General features: G+C 33.5%; 1 pseudogene across 1 annotated transcript; it reads right to left on the reverse strand.

Annotated features, from left to right (window-relative positions):
* Window positions 1-8,893: 8,893 nt before the first annotated feature.
* On the reverse strand, window positions 8,894-11,744 carry LOC143620119 (uncharacterized; annotated as a pseudogene). Its single transcript, XR_013151293.1, has 3 exons — window positions 11,269-11,744; window positions 10,145-10,741; window positions 8,894-9,491 (listed from the first exon to the last, which is right to left on the reverse strand). The product of XR_013151293.1 is annotated as an uncharacterized LOC143620119 (transcript).
* Window positions 11,745-26,064: the final 14,320 nt, after the last annotated feature.

Genomic DNA, 26,064 nt, shown 5'->3' on the forward strand with positions numbered 1-26,064 from the left:
TATACCACTCACGACTTGGAATTGGGAGCCGTCGTATTCACACTTAAGATTTGGAGGCATTACCTTATGGTACACTTTGTACCATCTTCATTGACCACAAAAGTCTACAACATATCTTCAACCAAAAGGAGCTGAACATGAGGCAACGCCGTTGGGTTGAATTGCTGAATGATTATGATTGTGAAATTAAATATCACTCTGGCAAAGCTAACGTTGTAGATGATGCTCTAAGCCGCAAGGAAAGAGTTAAGACTCTTAGAGTTCGTGCATTAGGAATGACCATTCACACAAGCCTCACCGCCCGAATTCGTGATGCACAACAAGAAGCTCTCAAAGTAGAACATTTGCAAAAGGAATCCTTGAGACGAAAGGTGAAACAATTGGAACCCAAGGATGATAAAATTCTTTATTTCTCGAACCGAATTTGGGTACCCTGTTGCGGAGATCTTCGTACATTAGTCCTAGACGAGGCCCATAAGTCTAGGTACTCTATCCATCCGGGTGCCGACAAAATGTATAAAGATCTTAAAGAATTCTATTGGTGGCCTAATATGAAGGGCGACATTGCCACCTATGTCAGCAAGTGCTTGACGTGCTCTAAGGTTAAGGCTGAATATCAAAAGTCGTCAGGACTTCTTCAACAACCCGAGGAACCCTAATGGAAATGGGAGCAAATCTCAATGGATTTTATTACGAAACTTCCTAGGACGTCAAGTAATTATGACACGATTTGGGTTATTGTTGATCGTTTAACGAAGACAGCTCACTTTCTTCTGATCAAGGAAAAAGACAAAATGGATAAACTTGCAAGGATTTATCTGAAGAAGATCGTTTCCAAGCACGGAGTGCCAATTTCTATCATCTCCGACAGAGACAGCCGTTTTACTTCGCGTTTCTGGCAATCATTGCAAAAGGCATTGGGTACACGCTTAGACATGAGCACCGCGTATCATCCACAAACGGATGGTCAGAGCGAAAGGACCATTCAATCTCTGGAAGACATGCTTCGCGCTTGTGTGATCGATTTTGGAGGTAGTTGGGATTCTCACCTACCGTTGGTTAAGTTCTCCTATAATAACAGTTATCACACCAGCATCAAAATGGCTCCGTACGAAGCATTATATGGTCGCAAGTGCCGATCACCACTTTGTTGGGCTGAAGTCGGTGACAAGCAAGTTACTGGTCCTGAAATTATCCAAGAAACCACCGATAAGATCTTCCAAATTCATGAAAGGTTGAAAGTGGCGAGAGACCGACAGAAAAGTTATGCCGATAACCGTCGCAAACCGCTCGAATTTCAAGTAGGAGACAAAGTCCTACTGAAAGTCTCACCCTGAAAGGGAATCGCTCGTTTTGGAAAACAAGGCAAACTAAACCCGAGGTACATTGGCCCACTTGAAATATTAACACGGGTAGGTCCCGTGGCTTACAAACTTAAGCTACCTCAAGAACTGAGAACTGAGCAGTATTCGCGACACTTTCCATGTATGTAATTTGAAAAAGTGCCTATCCGACGAAACACTTATTAACCCGCATGACGAAGTTCACATTGATAGTAAACTAAATTTTGTGGAGGAACCGATTGAAGTGTCGGACTGGAAGATCCAAAAGTTAAGACGTAGTCGTATTAAATTGGTAAAAGTTCGTTGGAACTCGAAACGCGGCCCAGAGTTTACTTGGGAGCGTCAGGATGAAATGAAAAGAAAGTATCCTCACCTTTTTCCTAAGACGCCAAATACGGACGACACGAACAGAATTTCGGGACGAAATTCTAATAACAATGGGAGAATGTGACACTCCGTAAAACAGGTCATTTTCCGTACAATGTTTAATTGTGATTTCTTAACGTTAATTCCCACATGATTATACTTTGTTAAGTTTAATCACGCCGAGTCTAGCATAGGCCGCATATGCATGATACATTTCATACAAGTAATTTATTTTTATTTATTTAAATTACTCAAAATTTCGGATTTGGTCCGACTAACACGGACGTTGGTGATAATTTTCAACAACTCGAACATATATATGAACGATCTAGGAAGTTTAAAATTCTATGGATCTTCAAGTGTTTAGGTTTATTACTAGCAAATATATATGTACACACAAGTATGTAATGCTATACGTTAAGAATACATGAACTCACTTTATTCAACCATTGGATAGCTAAACATCCAAATGCATCTAAATTTAAGTTATTAATAATTAGCTTTCAGTTAACATTTAATATTATTGATTTGTAATTTAATGAGCATTTAAATCCTAAACCCAAATATATAACTCATCTCAATTCTTGCGACACCCATATACCCACTTCATTTGTGTGGAATTTAACTACAAACAAATTGATAACATCCAAGTAACATGACCCACCATTGTTAAACTCATGACTTTATTATAATTTAAAATATAAGACAACATCAACTATTTGGAGATGATGCAAGTGTCTTGGTCAATCTACCAAAGACATTACCCTCAGTTAAAATAAAATATTACCCATACTCAATCATATATTACATCATATTTCTCATTTGACTTTTGCATCCCCTACTGTGACACTCCGTAAAACAGGTCATTTTCCGTACAATGCTTAAATATGATTTCTTAACGTTAATTCCCACATGATTAAATTTTGTTAAGTTTAATTACAACGAGTCTAGCACAGGCCGCATATGCATGATACATTGCATACAAGTAATTTATTTTTATTTACTTAAATTACTCAAAATTTCGGATTTGGTCTGACGAACATGGACGTTGGTGATACTTTTAAACAACACGAATACATATACATATACATATATATATATATATAAACAAACTAGGAGTTTGAGTTTTATGTAATACGATTATATTTTATAACTATTTCTATTATCGACAACGAACACGAAACGAACTAAGAGCGTTTGCTATATTTAAAATCCTACGCGAACTTACAAACTTTTAAGTTATAAGTAGTAAATAATCTTCATAAAAAAATCACGCACACAAATAATTCTAATATCTAAATGCATACTATTAAAAAATGTCAATTTGCTTGAAATTAAATATTGAATGTCATTAAATAACAAATTAAATCCTGATTTGAATTACAAAACAAAACTCACGACCATTATTCCTTGGAAATAAAATACACGCATACACCTTGCATTTATATCAAAGACTTAAACAGGTGTAACTATGGAGTCACAAGCAATTGGTCAATATTTTCAACAAACAAATCTTTCAACAATCATCATCACATACCCCTACCCTTTTCACCCATCACATTTGAAGATTTGATCCAACCCACACCACCTAAACCGTGAACATTATCACCCCCTCACTCCCTGTTTGCGTTTTCTTCCTTTCACCTATTGCACACTCAACTTCCACTATCTTATTTATAATATCATAAGAACTCAACCATACTAAACTTTATCTATATATAATAAGACTTATGAAACAAAACCATATTTAGTTGCACCCACAAAACCAAAACATTCTGTTGTCTCTCCTTCTCACGCCCCAAACCCGACACCCATTTACACCACCCAACTCTCTTCTTGGCTCTACAACACAAATACATATTATTTTGAAGATATTTCAAAGATAACAACAATGGGTTAGGATGCTCTAAGAAGTTGAAATCAAGCTCAAGATCTTCTATTTTTCTTTTTAATCTCTAATCCTTGTGTTAAGTGAGCTAATTTCTTCTAAACCTATCTTTATACTTTATATATTGTGTTTATGTTAGTTTCAACACCCAACTAAAAATTTACCCACTTAACATGTTAAAGAAAACTTATAATCATGAACATAAAATTATTATATTTGAAAAATACCTAAGGGACTTGAAATGGGTAAATGATATGGATTAAAAGCATGCTCAAATGTAGTTTACATATTTCTAAGATTTGATTAGAGTAATTAAATACATGTTGTCATACTTTAAAAAAATAATAATAATCAAATCACTAAATGTATTTATTTAAGAATGTTGTTTATATATATTTGCTAGAAAAATAGGCTATTCTTTATAGGGTGTTTACAAAGTCCTAAAATAGCAAACAAACTCATGTTGTTAAAAGATGGATTTTGGTATAAATTATGCACACAATTTTGTATATTTAAAAGATGGAATACAAACCTATAAAACTATATAGTTTTAATTATATAAAAAAATGAGCTAAACACGAGTTTAAAAGTTTATGAGCTTGATTTGTGAAAAAGATATATAGATTTATGGTTTTGGGGAAAATGTGGACATATGGAGATTTTATACCATTTTAGTATAAAATATAGTTTTATGGAGTTATAAGTGAAAAGATATATATATTTTTCTTTATAAAAAAATTGATTTTAAGTATTGAACATATGTATTCAAGCCACAAATGTATTTTATAGCTTCAAATAAACAAAAGTGGTTTTTATAAGTTTTTATGTTGGAAATACGTTCATTTAATTTATAAAACTTAATTATGGTTTTAACTAGTTCCATGTTATAAAAATTTACAAATAATAAATATCATTTTTTTCATGGACATTTTGTGTCAAACGATAGTTTTACATAAATATAAGTTTTTGGTGATAAGTATATATGTTAGACGTAAAAGTAATATTTTTACAAGTTAAATGAACAAAACTATATATAAAGTCGGTTTTAAAATTTTTGAACGAAAATATAAACATATTATGATTCACAAAAATATTTGTCGTAACTTAAGGAAGAATTATCTAGACATAAATATATAATTTTAAAATATATTTATTACTCGCCCAAACAAACATTTTATATCCAAATTTACACCGACACTAATAAGAAATATAATCTTGATATTTATATAAATATATATATATAAATATTTATTTTCAAAAAGAATATAAAAACTTATCACCAACGGGTCGTCCTGAAATTAAACGGAACGTTCGGTTGGTGAAAGCAACCGACACAAACATAACAAACGAAATGCTCGGTTGGTGAAAGCAACCGACACAAATATAACAAACGAAACGCTCGGTTGGTGAAAGCAACTGACACAAATATAATAAACGAAACGGCTAGTTGGGTGAAAGTGACTAGCATAAACTGTCCTACGAATCGATAATGAATAACTGACCTTACGCGTTTAGGACGTGTGAAGGCAGCGGAACTGTGATTAATCTAAAATTGCTAGCAAATCAACCACTGAATTCACAATGTGAGTTCCACGACCCCTTTTTACTGTTTTTATTGTTTTCAACTGGGGGGAGAAACATACAAAACTACTTTATACGATAGTTAGAAACAAAACAACCGATCCTTATACGAACTTGAGTTGAACTGTGTGGTGCTATAAGTACCTTGCTTGCATAATATAACCATTAGCTAACGTAGTTAGCCACAGGAATATACGAATAGTACTATTGGCCTTGACATCCCCCCTATTTTAGGTTGGTCGCGCTAACCTCCGATATTGCATCGAAACAGGGTGCGTATATTCCATCTGTGAGATTTGAACAGGGCAAAACGGATATAAGTCTTGGTTTGGTTATAAACTCATAGGTCGTATATTAATTCGTAGATTTAGCGCAGTCTACGGAGAATTACTGTATTTGTTTCAATATATTATCGTATACTTATTTGTGAACTGATTCAACGTTTTATAAATAACGTGATTTTATATCGAGTCTTAAAACTTGTGGACTCACCAACCATTGTGTTGACTTTTTAAATCGTATGTTTCTTTCAGGGAATTAACAAGCTTGTAAGGAAATCATGGAACCGGGACCTTGAAGAAATAATTAGGATACCTATTTTGGAGGGATTTCATATGTATAACCCGATTGATATCTGGGGTCATATACGAGAAATCTCTTATTATGTATAATTATCTTGTTAAAAATATTTCATGGTTTGTAAAACTCTTTTGAAAACTAATGGTATCCTAATATTACTATGTTTGTGATAATCATATGCTAACAATATTCATGACGTCACGTACCCGCGTTTCCGCCTTGACGGGGTGTGACACCTACCCTGCGTAGAATCATTCATCCATACTCACATTCCTTACTTTTAAAAGATATGGAAATCATACATACATATTTAATTATTAGAATGTGCTCATATTTAATTTATGAAGAGAGGCTTCAAGTTATTCACAACCACTTCACACAAACAACATCCAAGAAACTCTCTTTCTGCTTTTGTGTTATGACCAGACCAAAGCTACCCCTCACCACCTTCCATCATATTACATAACACAACTACACTTCCACCACCCTCCATTCATCATATTTCAAGTTTTATTCAAGATCAAAGATGGGTTAGGATGCTTTAAGAAGTTGCTTACAAGCTCAAGATTTTCTATATTATTCCTAAATCTCTAATCCTAGTGCTAAGTGAGCTAAATTCCTCTACACATTTCCTTATATTTTATATATTGTGTTTATGTTAGTTTCAACACCCAACTAAAAATTTACCCACTTAACATGTTAAAGAAAACTTATAATCATGAACATAAACTCATTATATTTGAAAAATACCTAAGGGACTTGAAATGGGTAAATGATATGGATTAAAAGCATGCTCAAATGTAGTTTACATATTTCTAAGATTTGATTATAGTGATTAAATACATGTTGTCATAACTTAAAAAAAAATAATAATCAAGTCACTAAATGTATTTATTTAAGAATGTTGTTTATATATTTGCTAGAAAAATAGGCTATTCTTTATAGGGTGTTTACAAAGTCCTAAAATAGCAAATAAACTCACGTTGTTAAAAGATGGATTTTGGTATAAATTATTCACACAATTTAGTATGCTTGAAAGATGGGATATAAACCTATAAAACTATATAGTTTTGATTATATAAAAAAAATAAATGAGCTAAACACGAGTTTAAAAGTTTATGAGCTTGATTTGTGAAAAAGATATATAGATTTATGGTTTTGGGTGAAATGTGGACATATGGAGATTTTATACCATTTTAGTGTAAAAATATAGTTTTATGGAGTTATAAGTGAAAAGATATATATATATATATATATATATATATATATATTTCCTTTATAACAAATATGGATTTTAAGCATTAAAATTATGTATTCAAGCCACAAATGTATTTTATAACTTCAAATAAACAAAAGTGGTCTTTATAAGTTTTTATGTTGCAAATACGTTCATTCAGTTTATAAAACTTAATTATGGTTTTGACTAGTTTTATGTTATAAAATTTACAAATAATAAATATCATTTTTTTATGAGGACATTTTGTGTCAACCGATAGTTTTACATAAATATAAATTTTGGAGATGACTATATATGTTAGACGTAAAAGTAATATTTTTACAAGTTAAATGAACAAAACTATATATAAAGTCGGTTTTTAAAATTTTTGAACGAAAATATAAACCTATTATGATTCACAAAAATATTTGTCGTAACTTAAGGAAAAGTTATCGAGATATAAATATATAATTTTAAAATATATTTATTTCTCGTCCAAACAAACTTGTTATATCCCAATTTACACCGACACTAATAAGAGTTATAATATTAATATTTATATAACTACATTTATAAATATTTATTTTCAAAATGAATATAAAAATTTATCACCAATGGGTCGTCCAGAAATTAAATGGAACGGTCGGTTGGCGAAAGCAACCGACACAAACATAATAAACGAAACGCTCGGTTGGTGAAAGCAACCAACACAAATACAACAAACGAAACGGCTAGTTAGGTGAAAGTGACTAGCATAAACTGACTTGCGAGTCGATAATGAACTAACTGACCTTACGCGTTTAGGACATGTGAAGGCAGCGGAACTGTGATTAATCTAAAATTGCTAGCAAATCAAACACTGAACTCACGAGGTGAGTTCCACGACCCCCTTTTTAGTGTTTTTATTGTTTTTAACTGGGGGGAGAAACATACGCAACTGTTTTATACGATAGTTAGAAACAAAACAACCGATCCTTATACGAACTTGAGTTGAACTATGTAGTGCTATAAGTCCCTTGCTTGCATAATATAACCATTAGCTAACGTAGTTAGCCACAGGAATATACGAATAGTACTATTGGCCTTGACATTACCCCCCTATTTTAGGTTGGTCGCGCTAACCTCCGATATTGCATCGAAACAGGGTGCGTATATTCCATCTGTGAGATTTGAACAGGGCAAAACGGATATAAGTCGTGGTTTGGTTATAGGCTCGTAGGTCGTATATTAATTCGTAGATTTAGCGCAGTCTACGGAGGATTACCGTATTTGTTTCAATATATTATCGTATACTTATTGTGAACTGATTCAACGTTTTATAAATAACGTGATTTTATATCGAGTCTTAAAACTTGTGGACTCACCAACCATTGTGTTGACCTTTTAAATTGTATGTTTCTTTTAGGGAATTAACAAGCTTGTAAGGAAATCATGGAACTGGGACCACGATGCATAATTAGGATACCTATTTTGGAGGGATTTCAGATGTATAACCCGATTGATATCTGGGTCATATACGAGAAATCTCTTATTATGTATAATTATCTTGTTAAAAATATTTCATGGTTTGTAAAACTCTTTTGAAAACTAATGGTATCCTAATATTACTATGTTTGTGATAATCATATGCTTACGATATTCATGACGTCACATGCCTGCGTTTCCGCCTTGGCGGGGTGTGACAAGTTTAGACCGAACCACGTTAAATCCTCGTGTTCGTTATTGCTTTCGTGTTCGTGTCCGGTTCGTGTGTATGTTATCCTAACACAAAGTCCCATTTCTTACGTGGTAATGATGTGAACGGCTTTAAAATATTTCCATAGAGAACATAGACAACAGCCTAAACACAAACATTCAACTTTTTAAGTTAGTATACCCAAACATCTTATTTTGCCTGAATCACATGTCCCACCATTGTAATTAACTATCTAACCAATTTACAAAGTCATATATTTTTTGTATTATAGTCAAACATCTTCTATCAAATGCAAATTCGTATTATTTAATTTTCTATTATTCTAAATAGAAATTTATTTCATTATTTTGTTGTACACTACCTGCACTTAAGTAATGCAAAAGGCAAAGAGATAATTTCCTAGAGTCCAAGGATGAAATTTTCCCAAACCAACAGTGTACCCATGGCCGACATATATGCAACCATAACTTGCTGATACTCCACCGTATATCGTGGCTCTGGTGTTATACGACCACAAAACACTCCCGGTTTGGGCATCCATCGCATACAATGGACCTTTGGGAGCCACTGATCCTGCAAACACCAAACCCCTAGTTACAGACACTGGCCCTTCAGCTGAGTCGTTGCTTGGGTCAGCCGTGGTCCATAGAATTTGACCAGTATTTGCATCTAAAGCCACCCAGCCACCCGCGGTTGTGGTTTGGTTAGATGGTGCAAGTGTGAATGGCAAATGAGCACCATTGACGATGTTAGTGTACACCCTTGTACCATCTGTGCCGCGCCCCATATCCCTCCTCCCTCATTACTTCCCGGTCCCGCAAGCTAAAAAAAATAATTGAAAAACGTTATGATGGAAAAAACAATATATTATTTAACTTCGTGCTTGAAAGAAAAAAAATTAAAAGAATATTGAAGAAAGTTAGGAAGAGATTTTATTTTCCCTTCAAATCCGTTCATTTTCAAAATGAAAGTTATGAGAGAAAATTATTAAAAGTTTTCCTTCTTTTTTTTTCATTTTCTTTCATTAAAAAACTCATAAACACATGTTTTTTAAAAATTCTTTCCATTTCTTTCTATTTCTCAACTTAAAAATAAAAATAAATAAAAATTTGGAATGACGTTAGACCATCCAATGTGGTTGCTCTATGGGCCTCATAAATAATAATAATAATAATAATAATAATAATAATAATAATAATAATAATAATATATCTTATTTATAAAATAAAATAAAAGAACCTTTTTTGTTGATATAAAAACGTAACTTTAAGAAAATAAATAGTTAATATAAAACGTTATTTGTGAATTAATTTAAACTATATTAAAACATTATTTGTAAAAAAAATATTATTATTAAAGAATTATTTGTAAAAAGTTAAATATAACTAATACAAAAATGTCTTAAGATAAATAAAAATACTTTAATAGAAAAAAGTTATTTGTAGAATAAATATAACTAAAGGTATTATATTTACTTTGAACCAAACAATTTCACCATTGTCACGATCTAGTGCCCATGCAAAGCCACTCTTTTGTACAGCCACCACAATATCACGTAACCTTCGGTTCGATTTGATCGTGAGCAACATCGGCGCCTCACCGGCATCGACGTTTGGCCCCAGCGGACAATCGGGATTATTCGGAACCAAACACGCAAAATAAAATATATCGTAACCACCAAGTTGTTGAGACCAAACAACGTTTCCCGAGTTTATATCGAACGCAATTATCGAATTAAACCTAACGTCGGGTCCGGTACATTGATCGGGCTGTGTTGGTTTTGTGGTTTGATTGTTTTGCTTCTCTTGGCATTCTATCACTTCTGGTGGTGCGGTGTAGAGGTTTCCTGTGGCCACATAGACGTGTTGCCTTGACACGTCTATCGAGGGGCTGCTTCCCCATATGGCAGCTCTGAGTAACCGTTTAGCCTACCACCATTGTCAGGAACGGTGTATGTTTGCCATTGAATCGCTCCTGATCTTATGTCTACTTTCACTAGGCTTCCCCGAAACGTACAACATTTATCGGCAGGTAGTGTTTCTTCCAAAGATGACACTCCAACGTAAAATCCCCTACAAGTTCGAGTAATTCGAATACATTCATAATAAACTGCTAGAAAATAACTCATTTTCGTAAAAACAAAGTTCAACTAACTTCTTACGTAACGTAATTCCAACAAATTTCCAAAGAAAAAAAACTAACCGTAATATTGCCACAATAAAGCGCGGTTTTCGTTGAAAAATTGTCGATAAATTTACAACAAATAAAATTTTAACAAATCACATTTATTAATTGTATATACATTATCAACTAGTATATTCATTAATTTCATAATAAACTGTAGGAAAACATAATAAATATATTTATATTATTAAGATTACTAAAAAATGATACAATTTAATATTGAATTTTATTTTTATCATTAATATAGTTAATATATATAATTACTATTTTAACATTAAATAAATTATTCGTGTTATTTGTAATGTTATGATTAATAAAAAAATAGAAAATATAAATGTAAAATTAATTTGTAGGAAATTTGCCAACAATTTACCTACACAATAATAATATTTAAAAATTTTCTAAGTTTACTTACCTAGAATAAACAGTTCCAGAAGCAGTAATAAGAGCTAGAGGACGAGGATCAATCGTCGTTAACCATACGAGCTGCCCCGAGTTCCGACGGACCGCAAATACGACAGCAGGCCCATAGACTCCGACTATCAAAAGATCGCCAGCGACAACTGGAGTGGCCCTTGAGACCGATACATTCACGGACACTCCAGTTGCGGGCAACCCGGTCAATTGACCTATATTTTGTTGCCAAATAAGAGCACCAGTGAAGGCATTCACCGCATACAAGAACCCATTCCATGATGGGAAGTAAACAACTCCATTTGCGACCGCGGGTGTCGCTGATATGTCTCGTCCTGTGAAGAACTTCCACCTTAGCTTGAGTTTGTGCACGGTTGATGGGTTGATTATGAATTCATCGGACGCGAATCGTCGGTTAGCTATGTCCCCACCATGATTCACCCACTGAAAAAAATAACACAATGAAATATAAACAGGTCAGCTGCAGATATATGGCATCTAATCTCACATTGTTTCAAACACCCGTCAGACAGAGCGCTAAACATAAGCAGGGACCGATGTTTTGACCAAATATAGACAGAGGGTGTCGTTTTGATCAAAAAAATTTCAAAGTTTGACCGTCTATAGTCAGAGCGGTCGCCCCGAATATTGGACGGCCGTTCTAACTAATATTTTTAAAAGTTTGACCCTTATGATCAAAACGACCATTCGGGTATTGTTCTTGATGACTGTTCTGATCAATAATTTTCAAATTGTAACCTTTTCTTTTGGTCAAAACGACCGTCTAAGCCGTTGGATTATGTGAAAACAAATGGGAGTGGTGTAGCTATAGTAAGACCCAGTATTAACGCGAAACGGAAAAGAAGGGCATATATGAATTTACATCTGCAGCTTCGTAATTGACAAGTAGGAGAAGGCAGATTGGGATGATGATGTAAATAAGATTTGCATAATATGGCATGGTAATTAGGTTCTCAACTTCTCATGAATGACTAACAATGGTAGATCAAGTATATATATTTATAATCATTGATGTTGAAGAACTAATAACGGTTAGGGGTTTGAGTCATAAGATGGATATTATTAATGCAACATGATACTATTAATTTGTGCATGGAAGTCAAGATTTATAAATGGGTGGTTGATATTTTTGGTCATGTATATTTTTCTTTTGCTTGCAATTATTCATGAAAAGAAACAATATATACGCAAGAAAAACAGACATTCTTGAGCATGAATATGTTTTTTTTTCTTATAAAAGAAGCATTGTTTAAAAAAGTTTAGAGACAAAAAAGCCTTGTTTGCCGAAATGTTTGTTATCGTGATGACGAAACTTGGCGGCATAAGTAAATTAAACGTGGTCTACAAGTCTCATAATTCCTGGCTTCCGTTACGTATAGTAATAACTATTTTTTAAATGATGAACACTTGACTAACCCTCTAAAAAGCTCTCACGGGGTTCGATATCGTAAGAACTAATCTACCTAGTCTAACCTAGTGGTGTTCCACAAGCTTACACAAATATATATTAATACTAATAATTGTTCCTTACCCAATGAACTTAGTTTACAGCAAATCAAGTTAATTGCATAACTCATTAAAAAAACTATACGAAAAAAGTGGTATTTAGATGACTATTTTTCGGTCAAATTAAGAGAAGAACCTTTGATGTTAGGAAATTTATCACGCTTGACTTTGTAAAAATAGTCATTAACCTATTAATTGTATAGAAGGGAGTTATCAATTGTAACTAAGACGTACATACATATTGCATTTTTGTAATAAACTAAACTAGTGTTCTTTATATGTTAGTAAGTATTTTTATTTCCTGTCGGGATTGTTTTATAGTATTCGGTTTCTAATATTTACATATATATATATATATATATAATTTTATTTATCGTAAGAAAGTCAATAATATACTTAGGATTTAATAAAGAGCGTAAAGTTAAAATACAAAGTGAAACAAAAATGATAAATGTGAGAAAGATTTGTAGCCACTAAAAAAGTGCAAAAAAATAATAAAAAAAAAAGTCATAACTCGTTATATAAATAAAAAAGGAAAAAAAATTAAAAACCAAAATGTTCCACTCGTAAAAAAAGGGCGAAAAGACACAATGTCGAAAATAAACAAACAACACAATGATAACTAAAAAAGCCATAATAGACCGCAAAATATAACACAATGCCGAACAAAATATAACACAATGTTGAGTAATATAACATAATATTAAGTAAAAAGACACAATGTCAAAAAAAAAAGACACAATCAATGACGAAAATAAACACAAAACACAATGATAAACAAAAAAAAATAATCCGTGAATTCGGGGTTTAGTGAGACCCATATCCGTGAATTCGGGTCAAATGCATGAGAAATCTTCGTTTACAAATAAAACAATATGGTGCTTGAGAGAATGTAGGGGAGCAACCACAGAGCTTTTAAATGTTTTGTTTATATATTTTTAAGATTTATCGAATATGTAAATTTATAGGGTGAATAAAAGATTTGCAAATCTTACCATAGAGTACAATTAGAGGTGCACAAAAAACCCGTATTTGAAACCGGACCCGAAAAAAAATACCCGGAACCGGTTTTTTTATACCCGGGTATTCTATACCCGAAACCGGAAGCGACCCTACCCGTAGGGTATGGATAGGATATGCATTTTGAGGTCAATACCCGTACTCGGAGCCGTACCCGATTTATACCCGTAGATACCCGGATCCGGTCATACCCTATACCCGATACCCGATACTAATTTTCTAATACCCGAAATAATACATGAGTTTTTATAGTATATTTTTATGTTTACTTCACAACTTTTATGTTTAAGTTTTTGTAAAATGCATTTTACTATGTAAACAATTTGAAATTAATTGGATTTATGGTTTTTGTAATATAATTTAATTATTTTTATTCATTACAAAGCAAATTTAAATTTTAAACAAATTAAAAAATGTATAAAAAGATTACAAATTCAAAACCGGGTATTAATACCCGGTCGTACCCGGTTTCAATACCCGAACCCGAGCATACCCTACCCGGGTACATAGGGTTGAGTTTTTCTCCTCAATACCCTACCCGAACCCTACCCGATTTATCTCAATACCCGATTTTCAATACCCGATCATACCCAAAACCAGTTCCATACCCGAACCCGGATATTAAAAAAACCCGATTTGTGCACCTCTAAGTACAATGACTGAATATGTAAAATCTTAGCATTTTATGTAATAAGAGAGTTAGGTTTTGATCAATCTTATACGTCGGCTTTGGGTGACCGGCGAGTTAATCATCTTTTGGACCTACGTTCTTGGGTTGGGCTGACAAAAACTGGCCCAAATTATGAAGATTTGACTCTTTAAGCTTGAACAAATTGTTTGATCCTAAAGAAAAAAAAAGATGATGTAAAACTAGATGCAAATTTTGGCCACCTCAAAATAAAAAATTAAGTGATTTAATCTAATAACATTCAAATCAATGTTTTAAAAGCTGATCTATAAATTTATACTAGATGGTAATACTGGTGGCCATTCACTAGCCCGTTACGTTTTAAAACGGTAAATTGGATGAACCGTTTATAGGACAAAACTACCTCTCACGTGAGGGGCACGCTAATGGGTTTAACGACCATAATTAACGGGGTTAATGATTTTTGGTTTAATTACAAGTGAAATGAAACCATAAGGGCAAATTGAAACTATTGGACTAAAATTGTAGATTTGGACAAAGTATAAGGACGAAAACCGCAGTTTACTCTAAAATAAAAATATAAAACCCTTTTAAAAATATATAGCTCTAATTATTATTATTATTATTATTATTATTATTATTATTATTATTATATCTTTTTTGTACGTTTGTTTAAAATGTAAATTAGAAGAATATATACCCACTAAATTCATTCTTGTTACTTTTACACTCATCAATTTAAAAAAGTATTATTTAATTGATATAATAGGAAGTTATTCTATAAATAGAAATAAAAAAGAGAAGAATTTGTAGCTACACAAAAAAACCTCTAAAATTAAAAGTAAATAAATAAATAAATTATAACTCAAAATTTAATAAAAAATAAAAAATGTTTCCACCATCTTTCTCGTTCTCATAAAAAACAATGGTAAGTGAAAAAGTCGTTGTGTCTTTTTTGCTTATCATTGTGTTTTGTGTTTATTTTCGTCATTGATTGTGTCTTTTTTCCTTAACATTGTGTCTTTTTTTCCTTTATATTGTGTTATATCACTCAACGTTGTGCTATATTTTGTTCGACATTGTATTATATCTTGTGATATATTGTGTCTTTTTAGTTTTAATTGTGTCTTTTGTTCATTTTCTTCATCGTGTCTTTGATCTCGGCATTGTGTCCTTTCGTCATCTTTTTAACGGTAATGATGGCAGAAACATTTTAGATTTTTAATTTTTTCATTTTTTATTTATATTTTGAGTTATGTTATTTTTTTGTTTTTTGAATTTTTAAGGGGTTTTTTGTGTGGTCACAAATCCTTCTCACGCTTCTCATTTTTGTCTCCCTTTACATTTTAACTTTACCCTTCATTTGATCTGACCGAATAAGAAACGACATTTTTCGGGAAAGATTAGGGGTAGCTAATATATCAATAAGATAAGGGAAGGGAGATTGAGGTGCGTTAGACACGTGAAGAGAAGACAAATGACAGATCCTGTTAGATCGGTAGAAAACATTACTACAGAGGGCAATAAGGGTAGAGGTAGACCCAAATTGACTTGGGATAAGACGATTAGGCATAATCTGATAAACCTGCATCTCTCTGAAGATATGGTTGATGATAGAACTTTTTTGAGACGTAGGATTAGGATTAAGGACTTCTAGGGAGATTATATGGTTTTAGAAATATGCCTTAGAGTCATAACCATACCTACTTGATTTAATTTGTTTTTGAAACTACTATTGTTTATTTTTACTACGTACTAATACTGCTATTTATGATAATTATTTTGTCTGCTTATCAACCTTTTTTTCTTTAATACTAAATATTACACTTTTTCAATATTATGTTTTTATGCTTTACCTACTATTCTACTATTATGTTGCTTGTTTGGAGCCGGGGGGTTCACTGGAAACAACATCTCTATTTCCTAGGGACAGAAGTAAGGTTTGCTTACATCTCACCCTCCTCAGACCCTACTAATACTTTTTGCTATGTGTGGAATTCATACCTTTTTAATATAAGGTAATTTATGTTTATAAATTAACTTTTTTTGTATTAGCCAAAAAGATATGTGGTCATGAAAGGCGAAGAAAGGCTAGAATTCCAACATGCGTCTATTATTAAATTTACCCGACTCGACAGTACTCGTTTGGGGAAAATCCAGTGCAAAAGTCACTGTTGCGTTACGGTCGGTCATTTTATGAGAGGTTTATAATCTACCCTTGTGTGATTCATGTTGATGCATATACTTGAGGGGTGGGTGCATGGCGGACGCTTTGAAATTTTAAAGCAGACTCCCCATTCATTAGATACAGAAGATGACAAAGATTTCGTGATCCATTGTCGAACTTATTCCAAGAGAGCTCGGATCGAATCGGTATTGCTATCCGATCTCGCTTATTGAATTGCTCATTGAATGAACATTCTCAATATTATGCCTTGAAGAGGACTTGAACCTCCATGCTCTTTAGCACGAGATTTTAAGTCTCACGTGTCTACCATTTCATCACCAAGGAATCTTGAAGTGAATCATATTATGTGAATATGATATCTATCTAGTATGATGTATGGAATAGTGGAGTGTTGGAGTCTTTCTATTGATCGATCATGTCACATATTTCCGAATTCGACATCCAATTGCTTTGATTTAATTTATCCGGAGAATGCCTTATATAGATATCCGATATTCAAAAAGATGGACAATCAAAGGTACACAAAGGATTCGTAATATAGATTATGTAAGTGAATTTCTATTTAAAGAATTAGGGGCTTTAAATTGGTAGAAATGATCAAGGTGTACTTCCCAGATTCCGATTCATAGTATACTTTTTTCGCTGATTAAGTAAATAACTTCAGGAACGAAGTAATCCTTCCTGAGATTCTAAAGGCTAGCGGCGAATGTTAGCATAGCTTTTCTGTCAATCTCTAGCTGCTTTCAGTCGTTCTCTGATTTGTGTTACTTTACCTGTTGTCTTCTGAACTATTTCATCACCTGACAATTGATTGTCCCCTGGTCTTTCAACACTTACGACCGTACAATGCTTCAAATGGTGCAATTTGGATACTCGTGTGATAACTGTTGTTATACAAGAATTCCATTAGGGATAGATGGGTATCCCAATCTCCTCCTAGGTCTATTACACAGGCACAAAGCATGTATTCAAGGTTTGGATAGTTCTTTCACTCTGTCCATCAGTTTGGGGACAATGCGTCGTACTTAAATTTAAGCGTGTACCTCTAGCTTTTTGGTAACTTTTCCAAAACTTTATCATGAAATGACTGTCTCGATCCGGAATAATAGATAGTGGTACACCGTGCATGGATACTATGCTGTCAACATATAGGTGTTCTAACCTATCCACACTGAATGATTCTTGTATCGAAAAAAATGGGCATACTTAGTAAGTCTATCTATAATAACCCATATTGCATCATTTTGTCGAGAATTTTTTGGGTAACTTCATAATGAAATTCATAGTTATCATATCCCATTTCCAGATTGGTATTTCAGGTTAGTGCAGTAAACCTGCTAGTTTTTGATATTCCTCCTAGACTTTTGGATAAATCAAGCATTTAGCAACGTAAATGATAATATCCTTCTACATTCCAATCCACCAGTAACCATTCCTTAAATTCGGGTACATCTTGTCGCTTCCTGGATGCATCATCTACTTAGATTTACGAGCTTCCTCGAGAATCTTTCTTCGTAAGTTTCCAACAATCGGTACCCAAATTCTCCTCCCCATTCCGAGAATTTCAGCCTCACCTTTGACCAGTCGGTCAATGGTACCATTTTTTTCTCATCAACAACTTTATTTTCTTCTAAAGCTTGTTTCCGAGCACTTTCAGTTGATCCATCACAATATGAAGTTCTAACCTTAAAACTTGCACTCTTTTAGGTTTATCATGTTCTTTCCTACTTAACGCATAGCCACAACGTTAGCCTTTCCTTCGTGATAGATGATTTCACAATCATAATCACTCAAGACTTCCATCCAACATCTTTACCTCAAGTTTAGTTCTTTCTGACTAAAGATATATTTTAAACTCTTATGATCGTATAAAGTACGAACTCGACTTCGTAGAGATAGTGCCTCCATAACTTGAATGAAAATATTATGGTGCTACCTCTAGATCGTGAGTCGTATAAATATTTTCATGAATTTTTAATTATCATGATGCAAATGCTATGAATTTAGTTCCGTACAACAACACACATCCCATTCCAGTGTGTGAAGCATCAAAATAGACTACAAAAGCTTTTCCCCTTCTGCCAAAGCCAAAATAAGTGCATTTGTTAATTTATGCTTCAAAGTCTCGAATTCATTGTTCTGCTTCGGCCCCCACTCGTATTTGGCTGACTTACGAGTTATCGAAGTCAAATGGACTGCTATTCAGGAGAAATCTTTGATAAATCTTTTGTAATACCCAACAAAACCTAGGATGCTTCTAAATTCAGTTGGTGATTTATATTTCTCACTTGGATATAGCCTTGATCATTGCAGGATCTACTTGAATACCACTTGCGTTCACAATGTGCCCAAGAATTTGTATTTCGTGAAGCCAACACTCAAACTTTTAGAATTTAGCATACCATTTCTCCTTTCTTAATAATTCAAGTATTATTATGAGATGATACTTGTGTTCCTCTTCCAATTTAGAATGAATAAGTATATCCTAGATGAATACGATAGCACACTTATCCGAATATGGTTTGCAAATCTAATTCATCATATCCATGAACGTAGTTGGAGCATTACTAAGTCCATACGACATGAACGTGAACTCATAATGTTTGTATCTTGTTCTTAATGCGGTCTTTGAAATGTCTTCCTCTTATACTTTTAACTTGTGATAACCGGAACATAAATTTATCTTTGAGAAATAACTTGCGCATTGTAGTTTATAAAATAGATCATTGATCCTCATAAACGGGTATTTATTTTTTATTGTTACTTTGTTCAGCTCTTGGTAGTCGATGCACATCTCATTTAACCTTTTTTTATTTTTCACGAACATGATCGGAGCTCCCAGCGGTGAAAAACTCGGTGTTATGAATCATTTCTCGAACAAATCATCTAATTGTTTATTCATTTCTTCCATCTCTATTAGAGCTAGTCTATACGGGGATCGAGCAATAGGTGTTGTACCCAGTACTAGATCTATTCTGAATTCAGCTTCACGCTATGGTGCTATTCCTAGTAATTATTCTGGGAAAACGTCGAGAAATTTTGAGACAATTGGTACTTCCTCTAGTTTCTTCTCTTTGGGTTCTTTTGTCACACATGCCATGACTATTAAGCATCCTTTACACAATCATTTATTAGCTTTAATCTTTGAGATTAAGCAAACGTGACCAACATCCTTGTCTCCCGCAATTTGGATGGTCTTACCATTTGTTGTAAGAATTTCAATAGCTTTCTTATCTTATAAGATACAGCCTTGATTATCGGATAACCAATCCATACCTAGTATGATATAAAAACCAGCCAGCGTCATGGGCAACAACTGAACATGTATGGCATATCCTACTAATAAAATTTTGTGATTCTTCAAGACTTCAGATATTCTGACTAGACCACTGTTCGCTGTTTTGACTAAGAAGGATTTGTCTAGTTTAACTAAGGGTTCATTTAATAGACTACAAAATATTATATATATAAAACTTTGATATGCACCCGAGTAAAACAAAACTCTAGCATAGACATTATTAACGAGAAACGTACCGGTTATAACGTATGGCACTTATGCTTCTTTTTGGGTGTTAAGCACAAATACTCATGGGTTTCCTTTCTTGGCCTCGTTCTTGGTGACACTACCACTTGCACCGTCTCCTCCAGTCTTATTCTTCGAGCATTCAAACTGAAAATGTTCCAACTCACCACACCTATAGCAAGTTATCTTGTTCTTCCAACTATTTTTTGCGATGACCCAATTGTTTACAATTAGTACACGTGACTGACTTGCCAAACCTGCACTTCCCAAAATGTCTTTGGTTGCAGATCTTGCACATCGAAAATGATGACTGGGATTTCTTATTTTCCCCACCATATTGTTTCTTGTTTTCTCTATCATTTTTCTCTTAAAGACAACTTATATTTTGAAAATACCTTCTTTCTTTTCTTCTTCACGGTTTTTGATCAGCCCATTCATCATGTAACCAGCCAATTCCATGGCTGAATCGGTGGTTTGAGGTATAGATGATCTAACCATATCTCTAATCTCATTTGGCAAACCCAGTATATAACGAGTGAGCTTGTTATTTTCTGGTGTGTTACCAAGTGCGGTACTGACTTACAATACTCTAGAAATTTCGTATTGTAGTCCTTGAGATTCGTTTCAACCACCTCGTGGTTCAGAAACTTGATTTGCATTTCATCCTTCTTGCTCATTGGGCAAAACTTCCTGGTCACGAGATCTTTGAATTATTCCCAACTAAGCTTGTACATGTTTAATCTACCCTTGACTTGTATAAGGGTGTTCAACCATTGTAGAGCTTCGCCCATAAATGACAAGGATGAATATTGAATTGCTTCTTCATCAGTACACTTATTGATAACAGTAATGGCTTCTATCTCTTCAAGTCATCCTAGTGCAGTAATAGCACAATCACTTCCATAAAAGTCTCCATGCTTAATCGTCTGAAACGTCTTATACTACAACCTTTCTCCGTCTTACTTTTCTTAGGCTTCCTTTCTTCATAATCACCATCAGTGTTAGAGCTGGCATGTTCGTCTTCATCTCTTTTGGACGTGTTATATTTCTCCTTGCTCAATGGTTCTTGTCTCTTCATAGCCTCGAGCATTGCTAGGAAAACTTCGGCAATTCCTTTTGCAATTAGATGTCGCGTACCCTCCTTTTGAATGAATTGATCATCGGTGGGAGGGATAACATTTGTTTCTGGATTTTCAATGGTTTTATTGAATCTTCTCCTTGTATTCCTTGAGGGTTCGCTATTGACGTCAATGTATGAATTTCCTCTTTTCGACATACTACAGATGAGAAATACCAAGTATGTACTAGTTATTATGTCCAAAAATCCACTATACATATGCCTATCCTATCCGTACTTGCTTAAACATAAACTGGTTAAAGCCCTAGAAATGTGAAATACTTAATTCGCTAAAACTGATGGCTTTGATACCAACCTGTCACACCTGGCCTTAGGGCCTACATGTGTGACCAATAGTTGGTACCGATTCTATTAATTTATCAAAGTTTTGGTTACGCAACGGAAAAATGTTTAATAAAATATTTACTTTCATAAAATAGAGAATTAAATACCTTTTTTTGTTTTACAAAATTTCTTGTTTTATAAAACATGTTTTCATCTGCTTAATTTACAAAATTATCTGACCCATAAGCTGTATCATACGCATAGCAATCTTTTATCTCCACCAAGCATATTCACTTCTATACCTTACTCCTGGTTACCTGAAAACACTTTTAAAAATATGTTAGCTATATGCTGGTGAATAACGTTGACTCAATAAAGGGTTTTCATAACTCGTTATGACACAACACCAATAGCGTTCAATGACTCAGTGAGTCTCAATCTCATCTCATCGGGAACTAAACACATGCACAAACCACTTAAAGGACGGTTACGCGCCCTAGGGACTATTACTTGCCCCATGGACAATATGTATGTAGTGTTGTAAGGATACAAACACATGTGTATATTAGCTTGAGTGTTTAATACTACCTTGTATCAATCTGCTTTAAAGGATTTGAACCAACCCTCATATCAATACTTTTTTGACTCTTAAAATATAGATAAATCTCTTTAAATATAGATAAATGTCCATAATTTTAAAAGATTGTATACTTTGTAAGAAGGTATAAGCATGTACACAAAAAGAGTTGATCTTATTCACCTTTTGATGAGTTGTTCAATTAACAGTTTCTATGTATTTGATTAACGATAATCTCAGACCTATAGTTTGAGAATAATAGTTTAATAATTTATCTAGATCGAATGATATAGCTTCAGATCTTTAGTCCGATTTATAGCTTTAAACCTTGATAAAATACTTCTTTTGATATAAAAGTTATTTTTATACAAAATGTTTACTTTAGTTCGTATTACGTTTGGTGTGGCATGTTTTAGCCTAATAGGTTCGAACACTCTCATCAAGCTCTCCAGGAAAGTAAACGGGTCCCGCGGTTGATTGAGATTTATACAAACTACTTTCCTTAGACAAGAAACTCGACTACATGTATTGTCACCCTTCCAGGTACCACATGCCCGTCACCATTTTTAGTTTAATCATTTATATTTTCTTTTATATAAGAAAATTAATGTTCCTTCCTTTAGAAAGTCAATTGACAATTTGTGTTTCTTAATAATAAAGACATATTTATTCTTGTAAACCTTTATATATAGAAAGCTTATATATATACATAAATTTTCCAATGTTTAGGCAATACCCTCGACTAGGATCTAAGTTGTGAATGGAAACATCTTAAACATAACTCTTACCATAAACGGGTATAACACTTAAGGACGAACGAGGAGTTCTTCGACTATACGTAGGACGTCGGGGTATGAAACGTTGAAACTCTTGAGTGGCGTTAGGACTCCAACTCGGTGGTACAAACTTCGAGAAAGTAAGAGTGGTTTGGTGTTCGGGACGTCACAAAGTACAGCCAGTGACCGCTATTTATAGTTATATCGTCACATCCTCGGTCGGACTGCCGCTCGCCAACATTTATTCTTGTGATGACACATGTCCTTTCATGTTAACATGTGGCGACACATGCCATTCCATTTGATTAGCCATCGAACACGTGTCGATTTAATCCGATTAGTCATCGAACACATGTCGATTTCATTTGATTAGTCATTGAACATGTGTTGATTTCATCCGATTAGTCATCGGAGATATGTCGTTTTGTGAGCATTTTATATTTTTATTTAAGTAAATGACTAATTGCTCCCTCAACTTCCTAAATTGTCAAAATTGGTATGGAAATTTTGAGACGTTACATTTTCATATTTTAATTTTAGTTCTTATACTTTTTCTTTATCCTATACAGGTTTGTCATAAGTCATTTTTCATGTTTAACCTCGATAATTTTTCATTTTCAATTTTGGTCTCCAATACTATTCATCATTTACAAATTTTCCATTTAATGTTTCGGTCTAAATTTGTAAGTTAACATGATCCATTGTGCGTGTTCGGATCAACGCTTGTACGCCTAATTTTCCTTGTTCAAGTTTAGGCATAAGTCGGCATAGTTATTATAACATTTTACCCATCGGTCTAAATTTTGCGTGTTAACACGCCGCAACAGGCGTGTGTGGTTGAACGTGTTTACAACTACTTTCCGTTCGCGAACCGCATGTCCAACGCCTCTATCAACGCACAAGTTTGATAAAATGTTTTACGTTACTTTTTCATGGTTTTATGCCCCCAACGCAACATGAGGGTCTTAATGCTGGTTTCCCCGTATTTATAACCCATAGAATTTACTTTTTATCTCCTCCTTAATTTGGTTGATCGATACCCTTGTGTTGTTAAAGAGCGTCTCATTTCTTGCCTTTTATAAACCCAACACGTCGTATTGATTTGTTTTTTTTCTTGTGATCATCTACTTTATATTGTTATGCAATTTGAGTAGATTGCAGACGGCAAATGAATACACCGTTGGGGCACTATATCACGTAACGAGAAATTAAAATATGACCCACCGACTCCATTACTCATCACAAAACGGACACCAATTTTTACAGCCCTTTCATGATAATAAATCCTGTGATTTGTAATGTAATAAATGATTAATAATATTTAATAATAACAGTATACACATACAGTTTGTTTTGTTTAGAAGTTGACTATATGAGAAACACCACATGTTGTGAAATAAGTTTTTCCTTGCCTACAAAAAAAACGATTATAACCAACCACCCATGTGACCCTCCATGGGTCTACTACGAAAACGACCCCTAGGTACTGGGTAATCGTGTTTTCATTCTAAAAATTAATAATAACTAGCATTTAAAATCCTCGTTTTGCGGCGGGACAGTAAACCGAATATAAAATAGACGTAGTGGTGTGGTGCCCACGGGTGTGTTTTTGGGAAACATGTGATTTTATTTGATGTAGGAAGGGTTTTGTAGCAAAAGGTTTGGGTGGAGGTGTAGAAGGCGGCAGTGGCGGTTCATGGCGTAACGGTGGTGGGCGAGTGGGCAGTGGAGGTGGAGGTTCTAGGCCGAGTTGAACACAAAGTAACAAGAGTTGTTGTTGGTTTTTCTCGATTAGACTCCACATGTCGTCAATCATTGACATGGTGTGTGAGTCCATGGTGGAAGGTGAGTAAGTCGATGAAAGCACCATTGATAGTAACCGATTCGAGATGGTTAACCTCCCAAGATAGTTAATCCGTTGAGTGGATCAAGCTCCAAAGAAATAGAGATAACAAGACATAGTAATTTACTTCAATAATCTTCTTAACTATTCTAATTGCAATTATACGGTATTTAAAGACATAAACAAACTGCCCCAAACATGAAAATAGGAAATAATGTAAACATGCATAACTGCATGAACTAAACTAAAGTAACATGGGTATAAAACGTGGGTATGGATTAGTGGCAACTGGCACGTATCAGAGACATTAAAATTAGATATAAAAATGTTGAACCATAGACGTGTTTTATTTTATAAAAGTTAGACTGAAACGTAAAACACACAAAATAATAACCAAGTTAAAACTGTAAAGAAATTTATTCAAGCACCTTTGTCTATTTTCGATGAAAGATCAAAGGGTGCATTAATACTGATCCATGGTTGTAATATATCACATGAGTGTGTATCAAATAATCAGATTAAATCGTGGTGCATATTAAATCGGACTGCATGCATCACATAAGTTCATGTTAACTAATCAGATTTAATTTGTTATTATATCGGCCACGAACTCAAATTAAAACACGTGCAGTATATAGTACTTGTACATGATGCACATCAACTTGTAAAAATGATAAATAGTATATTTTGTGAGAGGAGTAGATTTTGATTTATAATAATAACTAGTTTTAGAATCCGTGTAATGCACAGGAAGCTTAAAAGAAATACAACTATACTATAAAAGTTAAATGATAAATTAAAAAAACATGTATTTTATCAAATTAAATAGTTTAATACGTTCATATTATATTTTCTAGTGGATATTCATACGAATACGTGTTGCATTCTTACGCAATTTCTTCATAATCACAAAAAAGACACACCCAGTGATTTTATAAGTTGTAATTATATTTTTTTTAATGAAATAACGAATTGTAACCAAATATGATAAGATATGTCATTGTAAATGGCATTAAAAGAGAACATCATATAGAAAATTAGCATGACTAAAACACGCTTTTGTATTACATATTTGAAAGAGATGGGTGAGAATTCAATATATCCATGGAGGTTGAATGAATACATTAAAATAAAAATGTTATTCATTCACATATTTTCTTGTTTTTATCTACTTAGACTTATTAATATCGTTCATTAATTTTTACCATATTAATCTCCTACACTGAAAAATGTTTACAAATTGACTTAATAAAAAAAGGTACAGATGATTTCATTCAAGATATAAATATTTT

Source organism: Bidens hawaiensis, unplaced genomic scaffold, assembly GCF_021521415.1.
Source record: "Bidens hawaiensis isolate Kalapana, Puna unplaced genomic scaffold, B.hawaiensis_p1.1 tig00000296_1, whole genome shotgun sequence".
In the NCBI taxonomy this organism is placed as follows: domain Eukaryota; kingdom Viridiplantae; phylum Streptophyta; class Magnoliopsida; order Asterales; family Asteraceae; genus Bidens; species Bidens hawaiensis.